Genomic DNA, 13,975 nt, shown 5'->3' on the forward strand with positions numbered 1-13,975 from the left:
GCAAATCTGTTAACAAAAGAGGATTTACATAACAATTAAAGTTGTCAGGTATGTAGAAACAATGTATTTATCACTTAAAACTCGTACAAATACGTTTCACTATTTCCAATTGAATGTTTGATATGTCAAAAATTAAGAGGTTCGAAAGATGGTTCGTCCACGATACCGCAATATATGTAACCAACGCTTACACGTCGATTATTTCTAAAAAAACTTTAACAATATTTTTGCTACTGGCGTCATCTGATCGGGTTTATAGTAGACATACTAATTAAAGAATGAGACTGATCGTGTGGTATAAGTGGGATTTCATGTCGGTAAAGTACGGGTCATTGCAAGCCCAACTGTGTGTTTTCATTTACTTGTTATTGTTATCTAGCGACAGGTCGTTGTTAGGACGACTGTGTATTACCAAATGGACTGTCATTGTCAGCTTCCTACAGGTCATTGTCAGGACGACTGTGTATTACCAAATGGACTGTCATTGTCAGCCAGCGACATGTTATGTAAGGATCACTGTGTGTTATCAGTGGGCTGTCATTGTAAGCTAGCGACAGGTCATTGTCAGGACGACTGTGTGTTATCAGTGGAAAGTCATCGTCAGCTAGCGACAGGTCATTGTCAGGATGACTGTGTGTAATCAGTGGACTGTAATTGTCAACTTGCGTCAGGGCACTGTCAGGACGACTGTGTGTTATCAGTTCCGTGTCATTGTCAGCTAGCGGTAGGTCATTGTCAGGACGACTGTGTGTTATTATTGGGTTGTCATTGTCAGCTTTCGACTGGTCATTGTCAGGACGACAGTGTTTTATCAGTGGACTGTCATTGTCAGCCAGCGACAGGTCATTGTCAGGACGACAGTGTTTTTTAAGTGGGCTGTCATTGTAAGCTTGCGACAGGTCATGGTAAGGACGACTGTCTATTATCAGTGGGCAGTCGTTGTCAGCTAGCGACAGTTCATTGTCAGGACGACTGTGTGTTATCAGTGGACTGTCATCTTCAACAAGCGGCAGGTCATTGTCATGACGACTGTGTGTTATCAATGGGCTGTCATTGTCAGCTTGCGAAAGGCCATGGTCAGGACGACTGTGTATTATCAGTGTGGGCAGTCATTTTCAGCTAGCGAAAGGTCATTGTCTGGACGACTGTGGGTTATCAGTGGACTGTCATCGTCAGCCAGCGACGGGTCATTGTCAGGACGACTGTGTGTTATCAGTGGGCTGTCATTGTCAGCTAGCGATAGGTCATTGTCAGGACGCTTTTATGTTATCTGTTGGCTGTCATTGTCAGCCAGTGACAGGTCATTGTCAGGACGACTGTGTATTACCAAGTGGACTGTTATTGTCAGCAAGCGACATGTCATTGTTGGGCCGACTGTGTGTTATAAGAGGGATTTGAATGTCAGCTAGCGACAGGTCATTAACATAACGACCGATTGTTTTCAGTGAGTTGTCATTGTCGGCTAGCGGCAGGTCATTGTCATAACGACTGTGTGTTATAAGTGGGCTGTCATTGTCGGTAAACGAAAGGTCATTGGCAGGACGACATATGTTATCAGTGGGCTGTAGTTTTCAGCGAGCTACAGGTCATTGTCAGGACGACGGTGTGTTATCAGTGTGCTGTCATTGTCGGTTAGCGACACGTCGTTGTCAGGAAGACTGTGTGTTATCAGTGGGCTGTCATTGTCAGCTACCAACAGGTCATTACCAGGACGACTGTGTATTACTTAATAGACTGTCATTGTCAGCTAGCTAGAGGTCATTTTCAGGACGACTGTGTATTACTTTATGGACTGTCATTGTCAGCAAGCGACAGGTCATTGTCAGGACGACTGTGTGTTATAAAAGGGTTGTGATTGTCAGCTTGCGTTAGGTCATTGCCAAGACGACCGAGTGTTTTCAGTGGGCTGTCATTGTCAGCTAGCGACAGGCCATTGTCATAACGACTGTGTAGGAGCAATAAACGAATACTATTTGTTTCGGAAACACACGAGTCTTGAAGATGTTTTACTTTGTACTGGAGCTCACTGCTGCCACGGTGATGTCGGTGACGGTGCTGGGAGGCTTGTCGCATTGACTGGTCTTACGTCAGTTGGCTCACTATATAAGTCGACACAGGAGCGCAAGCGCAGTAAGACATTTCCAAACTTGCGGAACGACCAAACGACATGACTGTGTCTGTGCAGTTACATTGCACAGGTTTTGCATAACGAGGACAGAAACATCGACAATGCACATCAGTACGCTGGTCTCAAAGTCGTTCTAGGTTTTTCTTTACAAACCTACGATGGTTTGGTCGGTCGGTTTGGCAGTCCATTTGATCGGATGATATGACACAGTGTATCGTCTGGTCGACAACTTGATATCAGGTTGGAGAGAATCTCACGCATTCTGCTTCGAATAAAGATGAGCTCGTTTGAGTTTCGAATGAAGATGGGTAAATCATTGCTGCTGGTTAAGTCGCGCTTAAAACGCGTGTTTTGTTACATTCCTGTGGATGATTTATGACAGCCCTCAATCAGAGACCTAGTTGCATGAACTAATGTTAAACAAATCAACATATTTATCATGTTGACAAAGTATAGGCATATCTCTAACAATAAACAATAACAGCTTTTAGCACAAGGCATTGAACATCCTAATTTGAATAACTTAAACACTTGAACGTTTTCATTTGTGTTTAATCAGTCGAGAAGTCGCAACACGCCGACAAAATTGTGCAAAATCAAGTGCATGCACTTGATTTAGGCCCACTGCGTGCATGTCTATTTTCTTCACATAAAAACAACGTACATTTCAACATCACAACCACGCATAATTGCTCAACCAATAGGAACTCGTGTGTCTGATATATTTCCTCACTACGACCACACTCTTTACCACAAGACGGATGCTTGCAAGTCATAAACATTTATTATTTGTGATTTAAAAACGCACGATGATCTAAGCCACGTTACCACGTCTGGAAAACAGAAAAAAAATGCTGATTAACATCCTGTTTTAATTGAGTATAAAGCGCGCTCACCTATCGGTGATGGGATATTACGATAGCAAACACTGAAGGACAAGTTTGATCATGAAGACTGCTTGCCTAATTGTTCTCTTGGTCACGTGCGTTTTGTTTGCCAGTATGCCACATGCTGAAGGTACGTGCCTTTATTTTGAAATATTCACTTATTGTAACTTCTTTGACATGGTCTTAGGCGTATTTCTGTATATAATAAATCATCCACATATTTAATTGTTTTTTTTTTTACTTTTGATTAAATGCCATTTAAAATTTTTGCTCGTTGGAGAATAGCTTTTCTGTGAGGCATATATAATGTGTATATTTATTGAACATTTTTGCTTGGTATTAATAGAGACCAACATAAATCGTAAGAGCAACGGCTAGAACATAATCTTGTAACCGAAAAAAAATACGAAAAAAACTATTCAAAGTGAAACTATTCATGACTTTACGAAGATATTGTAGATGCCCTGGAAGTTTATAATTTACATTCCGAAATTCTTGCAGTTCTCTGGTTTATGATTATCCAGATCTATAGAGTGCTGTTTTCCCCAGGTGGGATATGACGTATATACATTTTATACAATGATAAAACACGGGTACAATAAGATACATCAAATTTGCTATTGCATGTTTCACTTTACAAAGTATATGATGTACTTGATCCTATATTTCATTTTTAAGTAAATAATTATATGCATATTTTCCAAAAACAACAACAACAACAACAACGAACTCTCAATAATAAGTACACCTTCTTCTACATCTCCTTGTTATGTAGTTTGACTTACACTTAATTGTGTCCAATTCTAGTTACTGTTTTTCTACACTCATATAATAATTAAGATTAATTCCTGAATACTTATTTTAAGAAAACAAGGTCAAAATTAATCGATGACAGCTACACCGACATAAACAACATGCTTCTGGTGGTAATGGACAAATGGTAATATATAAAATGCATTAATTGAGTATGAATTGTGTTGGTTAGACTCATATCTGACGTTAACTGACTAAAATGAGCGTTGTGATGTGGAATCTGTTGGATCATTAATGTGTTTGTGTATTTAGAAGTTTCGAGGTTTGTCCTCGTCGTAGGATGAATTTATTGAGGACTGATTTTGGATGAACTTTTGAATAATACCCAGACTTTGACGTTCTAAAGTTGTGTGTTTTCTTTAATGGCTCGTGCTGTTTCTGGCGCTAAATGATTACCACGAGAAAACCTCGATAGTTCGAATTGTTAACATCCACAAACTCAAATGGACCGTGTATGGACAATTGTACCCGGGTCTCCCAAGTACGGACCACATGTACCGATCTATTCAGATGTTCTATTGTTTTTCAGCCCAGAACAATTACTTCCCACGTGGTGGTAATAATTGCGTGTGCAGAAATCAGTGACACAGAGGAGAGTGGCAGGCAGGTAGATGTTCTTGGAATAGTATCAGATGTTGCAGCAGGGGTAACATCCCCTATTAGGTAAAGCTATAATTTAAATGAATGTTTATACACTTCTTAATTGAAACACGTATTGACTTATATAGGATAAGAAAACATTATTTATTATGAAACAGTGTATGCCTTTAAAAAAGTCAAACCAATGGGCCTTCGTAATGTAATTCATTTGCATACAAGCAGGCGTTCTTGCCGTGTTCGAAATTTACTCGTTCTTTAATACAATTCGCTATTTCATTGTATGTATATTAGTAAACTACACAATGCTATGGCTTCGAATTTATATTTAAGTAATCCACGACGACAAAAATGGAAATACATTTACAGATCTCTTTGATGAAGATGATACACTTTACTTTTTAATGTAAATAAAATATATCATGACAGTAGATATTGTAAAATATATGAACATTAATGAAAACACATGAAACTTCGTCAATTTCATTACTTGAATGAATGCTTTTTTCAGAAGTCAGCCGTCCATAAGAAACCCATGAAGTTGGATTATTGAGACATCGAATTATACAATAAAGTTCAACTTATGTAGAGTTTTTGTTGTCACTCGAATATAACAGCTTCATTTACATTTTCATTATTACTTACATGTATTACGCTCTACGTGACGTGCTTCAACGTTCGTTTGCAATTTAGATCTAGCTGTGCTACAAAATACATTTAAAAAATATGTTTCGAATACGTCTAAAGTACTGTTGAATAAAATGAAAGGAAAAAACTGGTTTATTTTAGGTTTATGTTTTTTAAAGTTAAAATCGATATATAAGAGTAACACGAAACGAAGCACTGAAGAATGTGTATGTATAACATACGAACATTTTAATTAAATACACAAAATCAGAGCAAACCAAGATCTTAGTTCATTTTCAACATGCATCTATGTTCTTATATAAAAATATATTGTATATTTAAATATTTATACTTATATTTAGAACCGACCTTAGTTCAAATCCTTGCACTCACGTCGTTGAAACCATATAAAGATCAACACGACATATGGCATTTGGGATTTACATCGATAATATTAGATAAATTTGTGTGTGCGTACGTTAATCTGAAAAGTTAAATACAAGGTTTGCCTTTACTGCCCTTCCGACGTGTGCATCCTACAAAGTGATGTCTGGACATGTCCCATGAGTCTGTTACAGTTATTATGAGTCTGTAACAGTTATTATAATCCATCAAAATAAAATGATCGCAAATACATAAAATACGTTTTAAATTGATGGGATTCAAACCGATTCTTTCAATACATATACTTCATATTTTCCCTTTTTATTCACGAAGAAGAAACCAAATAATAAACGCCTTTTTAGAGTAGATCTTAATACACAACACAATATGAGTAAACATATTTTCAAAGTGAAAATAACATTTTTAAAGTTCAAAAAGATTCACTTCATTATTAGGACAATGTAAATTCTAGTTCTAGCGCAAATGCGTATCTAAACGCGTTTGCATAAATAGTTCTATGTATATTTGTCCATACGCTTTCGAACCCTCCTAAATTCATTTTCAATAACTACTCTTCAATTGAGTGTTCATTTAGGTTTTAGATGATTTTTCGAAATAGCAGTTGTTCAACTGTATGTATTAGCTCAGTTGAATTATCCGAAGGGATATTAAAAAATTATAACTCTCTGATTATACTCCTTTAAATTGACGTTTCGGCATAATGCCTTTATCAAAACATTGGAAATTATATGTTAACTACATTTTTACGTCTTTTGACTGCACAATTTAAATAACCGACATGAAACGATGAAGCCAAATAGGTGATTTAAATGTTAGTCGGTATGATAAAAACCATGCTTTTCTTGGTCGTCGTGGTTTACAGTCCCTTTAAAATTTGAATATAAGACTTAAATATGTGCAGCGCTATTTTTATGTGCACACGTTACACGTGTAGTACACTTACTCATATGGTACGCACACATAGACTCTCACATGAACACATAATGATTCGCACTGCGAACATGAGAAGAGATCAACATTTGAACATCCGATCTCAAATACTTTAATGTACGATGCTACTTGCTGTTACGATCTGCTCCCGATTTACAATTTTATCGCTATACCCATTATCATCGGACAGTGTTAAGCCGTTAAAACATTTTACGAATTTCCTCATCTGATTAAACAATATCATTAGATCAATACATATTACACTTAATCAAATGCTGCACACCACACTTTTTAGCCACCAATGCGAATCAAATTTCTAAATAAAGAGAACATTGCTCAAGTAAGCACCATTTTGAGTGTCTTAATAATAATGAATGTCAGGTTTGAGTTGTGGTGATTTTTCTTGGATGTTTGTAAGTTACCAAAACATTGGTATTGTAACTATAGCTGCATACAGGAAGTAGAATCAATGCAATTCGAAAACAGGTGAAATGCTGGCCTCGGTCAGTATTTCTGTTGGAAATTTGAAAGGGCGTACGGACATTGAACTATTACAAAAAATCTAATCATTTGACCCCCAATTTTCTCCATTGCTGTTTAGTACTTGGTAAGTTACCAATGTAAAAACATGGTTTCCAGGCACATTGCTTCTGCAGGAAAGTGGCAGTTTGTTGTTGAAACTGGCTTAAAAGGCTCGAAAACACACATAATTCTGATGTTTTGATTTGAAATAATCAAAACTAAAACATTTTGCCCGAACTCATTTGATTTGAATGTTACCGATTTTTCAGAAGGCACAGCCTCAACCATTCTGGAAGAAAAATGCTTGGTTTATTTTCAGATTTGCGATGTGACCAGTTTCCAGACATTGGCTCGCTCCTGCTTGTGAACTAGATTGGCCGAGACTAAAAAAACTGTAGTGTGCCACCAAAAAGACCCGAGATCTATGATAAATTTGCGTTGTAAAAATAAGTATTTTTGTTCCTCTAGAATATTTGTAGACATTAATGTGAAAGGTCATTTAGCAGGGTGTTGTAATATTGCACTGATTGAAGCTCGAGTAACCGACTTCGAACGATTTATGCACAGAACTCGGGATTAAACCTGTCGAAAGTCATTTCAAAACTGACTCTTAACCCATAATTAATCACAAGACACACACGTGTAAAATAAACATTACTGGATGTTAAAAAACTAATCTTTAGCGGTAGTTGATAACGTTTTATTTATTCACATCATACTTGGTATGGTAGATAGGTGTTTGTACATATATTAGTGAAAACCCCGTGCAGAAAAAATCTTTAAATATTATTAAAAGAAAACACAACGAACCTTTTACTTAATTTAGATATCCTGAGGGTTAGAGTTATACATTTCCGTCGCCAATTATAGATTTGTATGAAAGACGTGATTAACGTCATCTCCGATACCATTTGAGCAAGTTCATTCCGTGATAGTAATATTTATATCTTCAGCTGTTAAAAGAATATTTCATAAGAATATGACACAGACATGAGCTATACAATTATTTTTGCTGCGAACTCGTCGCTTTATTTCTATGGTACTCTATGTCCATTTTTTTCAAAATTGAGTTTTTTTATATCGCTGTGTTCGTGAGAACGAGATCTTTAATATGACGTAATCGGATTCAAGATTCAGTCGTCACAGAAGAATTTTTTGATTCCATTTTGCTCTAACTTCCACATATTTACAAACGGGTGAATGCTGTACTGCACCATCTCCGGGACTTAGAGCAAAGTATAATTCAAATGTTATTATTGCTTGATTTGATCAATGCTTGATTTCCTGTCTTTGTCTCGCTCAACTTTGGTGTGTATCTTATCGCCTATATGGTACTCATATACTAAAGTAAATATTTAGTATATTACTATTCTCTGTTTGCTGATAAACATTCCGGTATATTTTTGTCCACATACACTTGGAGACTTTTCTAACGCATCACAATCATATTAATATAGCTCCCTTATATTTAAACGAATTGTATTGAAATTCGGACCAAGAATAATTCAATACATCTGATAATTCCTGAAAATTGATATTCCTTGCTATGACTGCATGCCAGATGCTTACATATACTTATACGTTTTCAGCGCAATATCTGCATCCCAACTCAAAGTACGTAAGAAGACTTTGTTTTGACTTGTTTTAGTATCATTTAATTTTACCCTAATCTAACCATCACAAATAATACTCCCAAGCAAGTTCTCTGTGTAAAGCTTGCTATTTGTGAAATTTCATGAAGATACTAGGTCAAACTAAACTTACTGCCCGAAGCAATTGTTTTGCTGTTTTTGATTTCTTATTACAGTAACCTTGAACCGAATGCCCTAACTGCATTTCAGAACTAGGTTACAACATACAAAGCAATTCTTCCATCCAAATTCAGTTTACAATTTTAGTAAAAACAGTAAACATGTTTTGGACGCAGTAATACGTTACTTAACACGAGTAGACATCTGTACAATCCTAAGCTCGTCTACAAGGAAATATTATTGTATCCAACATTCCATCAGTATTTGTTTATGTATATGACAGTTATTGAACGGAAACCACATGTTCAACACAGACTTTCAGTTCTACCGCTATTACCCATTATTATGTCCTAAATTTTTTTAATTGAAAATACATGTAAGTTAAAAAAATGAATCTGAGGTCGACATTACATTCTGCTTTCACATTTGCCCTTTCATTTGTTGTGTTTCAAAATCTGTACATTCCAGATACAAAATCTGTGTCAATTCGTGAATTTCTTCAGATACACTTTGCACCCTCAATTTATTTTGTGTGTGTTTTCAATCAAAGTGAAGAGTGCAATCGTATGTTCGGCTATGATGATTCTATTTTAACTTGTCTGCAATTCTCTTCAGTTGGTTTAGCTTTATTCACACTTGGCAACATTAATAACATAATGCTTATAGTTGTAATCCGGATTTCCATAATTTTGTAATCTTATTGAACCCAAAGTTACAAAAAACATTAATCTTTTTCATGGATAACATTAAGTTTCGTTAAAAAAAATGCAAACGAGTCATCGTCGTTTTGTACTCATAGATTAGTTGGAGTATAGAACAAATCGAAGCAAGTATACTAATGCTTGTCTTAGTTCCGCACTCGATCTTTAATGCAGCCTACCTTAAAGATACATTTGACTTTAAAAGAAAAATGTATGTGCCTATAATATCACTCACATACATTTATTAAGGTTGCATAAGTTTCATTTTGACTCTCAAATACATTTTTTTACTGTACATATGGACTTGCATCAATGTATAAAAGTTAAATTATTGTATCCGCCCCTTACGTTAAAGGGGCCGTCCAACAGATTGAAGCTTGTCATTAAATGCTTTATATTGATAAATTTAAACATTTGAACTAAAAATCTCCAGTAAAAAAAAACAAGAATACAATTTTAGAAAAGGAAAAAAAGATAACATCAACAGGACTCGAACCACTGACCCCTGGATTCCTGGAGTCTTGGAGTAAAAATCGTCCCGCCTTGACCACTCGACCATCCACGCTCATGTTTTGATCGGATGTATTTTATAGCTATATAAGCAATCCTCGTAGTTTCCCAAAATATCGTTTCGCGTCGATACGACGCTTTATCTGTTTGACGGCCCCTTTAACTTTAAACTTCTAACGTCATTAACATGTAAGAACGTTCCTTGATCGATGGATAACGTTAAACGGCATTTATAATGGTTGATAAATGAATTAGACGCTATAACGCTATAACAGGTTGACTTATTCCGTATGTAAGTATCGTTTATCACAGAATGCATTCATTGTGGTTTTTATGTTGTCGTTTTGTTATGTTTCGTCTGTACGTTGTGATATGTGAGATAAAACATCGCACATACACAGTTTAATATTCAAATATTGAATGAAGAGTGAGTTTGCTTCGTTTGTTTGATGTCTGAATTTTTAACTTTATTTGATTCCATGTTTCTTATTCTACATTCTATCATTCTACATCACATCCGTAATGAAAATGACGAGCCTATTAAAGACAATATCGTCATGAATATAGAAAATAATATATAAGTGTTGATTATAGATCAGGTTTATCATGCGAGGCTTAGAAAACAAAAAGCACGAGCCTTGGCGATTACTCTATTTATCACACTTTTTATTCAGTAAACCTTTTTTTAAACAAAATTAGTTTTCATGAGTGTTTGTCGTACTTTGATAATGACAGTAGTGTAACCAAGGTCAGTGTATTACTCCGCGTTCCAAAAATAACCGCTGATCAAATAATTTTTTTTTTTTTAATCAGAATATCGTTCTGTGACAAAGAGTCATGCGTTATTAATTACAATTTTATTCATATTGAATTGAAAATCTAAAAGTTTTATAACATCAATATAACATTAAGTTGTTATATACAATGAACTACATGTGTTTACAACGTTGCCTTACAACTTAGCACGTGCCATTGATTATAGCAGAAATTTAATAAACGGGGCTTTAATCAAGCGAATTCGCTGTAAAAATGGGATAAAAATAGAATAATAGATTAGTGTTGATTATAGATCAGGTTTATCATGCTCGGCACGAAAACGAAAAAGCAATCGCCAAGGCTCATGCTTTTTGTTTTCTAAGCCTCGCATGATAAACCTGATCTATAATCAACACTAATCTATTATTCTCTATATAATCATTATTTACCTTACAGTGCTGTGTTAAATTCAAATGGCCTTAATTCAATTCCACTTATATACAAATACATGTTTTATTATAGTGACAAGCAAGTCCGTCGGTATTATCTTATGCGACATGTGGCCGATTTCCAAACATGTTTTGCACCGCCCTTTTTATCAATTGAATCTTTCAAAATAAGATCAAGCAGTTGGACAACGTCATCTTATGGCGAGACATATGGCATCATCGTAGCTTCGTCTGTTAAGAGCATCATATATATCTATAGATTTATTTTAGACGAGTTTTGAATATACAATTAATGTGGTTAATGTTCGTGCCTTTATAAAGGAGCTAGCTCATCGAGGCATGTAACATCCAAACAAAGTAGAAATGAACGCGTCGTGAAAATATAAATCATTATGTTTCTTTTAAACCACTGTTCTGTGAGATTCACATATTCCGCAATGAAAGTATACGGTATATCAAACGAGTTCAACGTAGGCTATATTATATTTATGCTATCGTGATGACATTCAACAAAGGCAGTGACACCTTGTTAAGTCTTCGTCATATTTACCTGTGATTGTTTCAGCAAAATATTTTTTTTCAGATCGCTTTGCTGCTTATGCTACCAGTTGACTATGCATGTACTTAATGTTGTCTTATGTTTTCAGAAAATGTTCTTTATTTAAATATTGTAATGGATGTTTATCTTTAATACGTCTGAATAGGATTGCACATCAAAAACTTATAAAATCATTATATTCATTATATAATTTCAGAAGACATCATTGGTCTAGTAGTTAAATGTAAGTGTTTACCAAAACTTTGATTGTATTCTCTCCAGCAAGTAATGTATCATTATCAGATTGCTTTCAATTATAGATTCAGCTGGTAGTAAGTTCATATTCGGAATACCACAGACATATCATAGCTCAATAGACTATATCAGTCTGAACATTGCAAGCAAGCATGTCACCAAAGTCTACATCACGGCTCCATATATTGGTTTGAACCAAAATATAATTACACTTTCAAATACATCCACTGCAGTAATTGTACCCAGAAGCATTGAAGCCACGACAACTGGTTTGTCCAACAAAGGTATAAATGTTGAGTCTGACCAACCAGTATCAGTAATTCAGTATATGTCATGGTGAGGAATGAGGATACCTCTGATTGCTTCCAACGTTTACCCATTTCAGTTGACGCTAATGAATTGATGTGGCATCTTACGAACCCCTAAAAAGGTCCACTCCTAGTGAATTTCTAATCACTGCATTTTAAAATAATACTCATATTGACGTCCATCTGAAAAAAAAACTATTCTGGAGCTATCAATATATGCAGCGTAACCTATGGGGACGGGCAGACTGTTTCGTTTCAATAGGCGAGATTGCAAACCTGCTTGGTTCAGAACGAGCATTTCTTGACCGATACGCACATAAATAGCTAAACTTCCGTTTAGCAGTACATAACAGTAGCATTTTAGCACAATTGTATTCTGACACATCCGTATATGACATTTTAGGTAGATATTATGTATTTACGTTCTTATAAAATCAACGTTGATACAAAATATCCTGTTTTAATACGATTGATTCGGTAATAGTTTGAGTTGAAGTTTTAGACCTCTAATGAACTTCGTGTACTATCGCCTTATATCATACATTGCCATAATCCCGAATGGTCTCCGATTATGTGCGTGAAACTACGATAATTTGGTCGAATTCCAAACAAAATATATCTTTTGATGTTCACCTTATATCAGTTAATGTTAACGTCCCTGGATTGTTTCCACTGGAGGAGAACTATTTTGATCAACTGTATTTGCTATTAATCTTATTTATGACTATTTCAAATAGTATTGTGTTTTAAGTTATTACATTAAACGACTTTTTAAATTAAAAAAGTGTCACAAATACCACTTTTTTCCCCAATTCACAATGCCCCCGTTTTCATTCATTATAGAAAACGTGTTTTAAAATCCAAGGTTTCGATGAATAATTATTTCCTGTTTTTTAGATACCATGTTAACAAATTGTTTGTTACGATATGAGTTGATTATGAACCATCAATTATTTACATATTTAAACATTTCGCACAATTTAAATCGTCTATATGCAAACTATGTGATTCTGAAAATCAATGCGTGGGCGACCAATATGATCCTTTCAATGTGAACGTGTTCGGGCCCAATTGATTTCGTCTACGAATGATGTACTGATGTTATTCATGTTCGTAAGCAGTTTATGATAGTTGTATATAAACACTTTATTTTTTTTTTTCGTTTTTGAAAGATGAAAAATTCATTTGTTCCATCCTTGCTAGTGTCATTTGTTCCATCCTTGCAAGTGTCATTTGTTCCATCCTTGCAAGTGTCATTTGTTCCATCCTTGCAAGTGAAGCTGGAACTTGCAATTTGTGCGGTGAAGCTAAAATATTTTTCTATGTTTTGATCAAAGATACAACAGAAAAATGTCTATGCTATGCCTACAATTTGTATTTTCTTTCTACTTTATTTTTTTTGATGTTTTTAATGAGTTATGACTAGAGATGGGGATTTTTTATTGTTTCTGATGGAAGCTAAGAAATATTTGTGTGGTTATATTTCTTTATTCAACTGGTTAAACTTTATTTGTTATCCTGGATGCATACATAAGGAATTAATGAATACATGTTTACAAAATAATTATTGCGTTTGCAATGTTTAGGTTCATATCAGTGATTTTTGTACTTAAATGGTGATAAAAAAATGGGGAAAACAGGTTGAGGGTTGGCAGCTTGTAATGTCTTAGAATCTTTCATAAATCGGTTAATTTGTCTTAAACTTTATTTCGTATACAGAATACCATGGTCATAGGAAATATGCGATGAAAAATCAAAACAAAAGAAAAACAAAATGTCGCATAAAACCTAAAAGCAT

The 13,975-nt window shown here is 35.1% G+C and overlaps 1 long non-coding RNA gene across 1 annotated transcript; it reads left to right on the plus strand.

Moving 5' to 3' along the window:
• Nucleotides 1-2,818: 2,818 nt before the first annotated feature.
• LOC127862972 (uncharacterized) lies at nucleotides 2,819-5,136 on the plus strand. The gene is made up of 3 exons (XR_008040879.1): nucleotides 2,819-3,145; nucleotides 4,358-4,491; nucleotides 4,937-5,136. It is a non-coding gene; the product is annotated as an uncharacterized LOC127862972 (long non-coding RNA).
• Nucleotides 5,137-13,975: the final 8,839 nt, after the last annotated feature.

This window comes from Dreissena polymorpha, chromosome 16, assembly GCF_020536995.1.
Source record: "Dreissena polymorpha isolate Duluth1 chromosome 16, UMN_Dpol_1.0, whole genome shotgun sequence".
In the NCBI taxonomy this organism is placed as follows: domain Eukaryota; kingdom Metazoa; phylum Mollusca; class Bivalvia; order Myida; family Dreissenidae; genus Dreissena; species Dreissena polymorpha.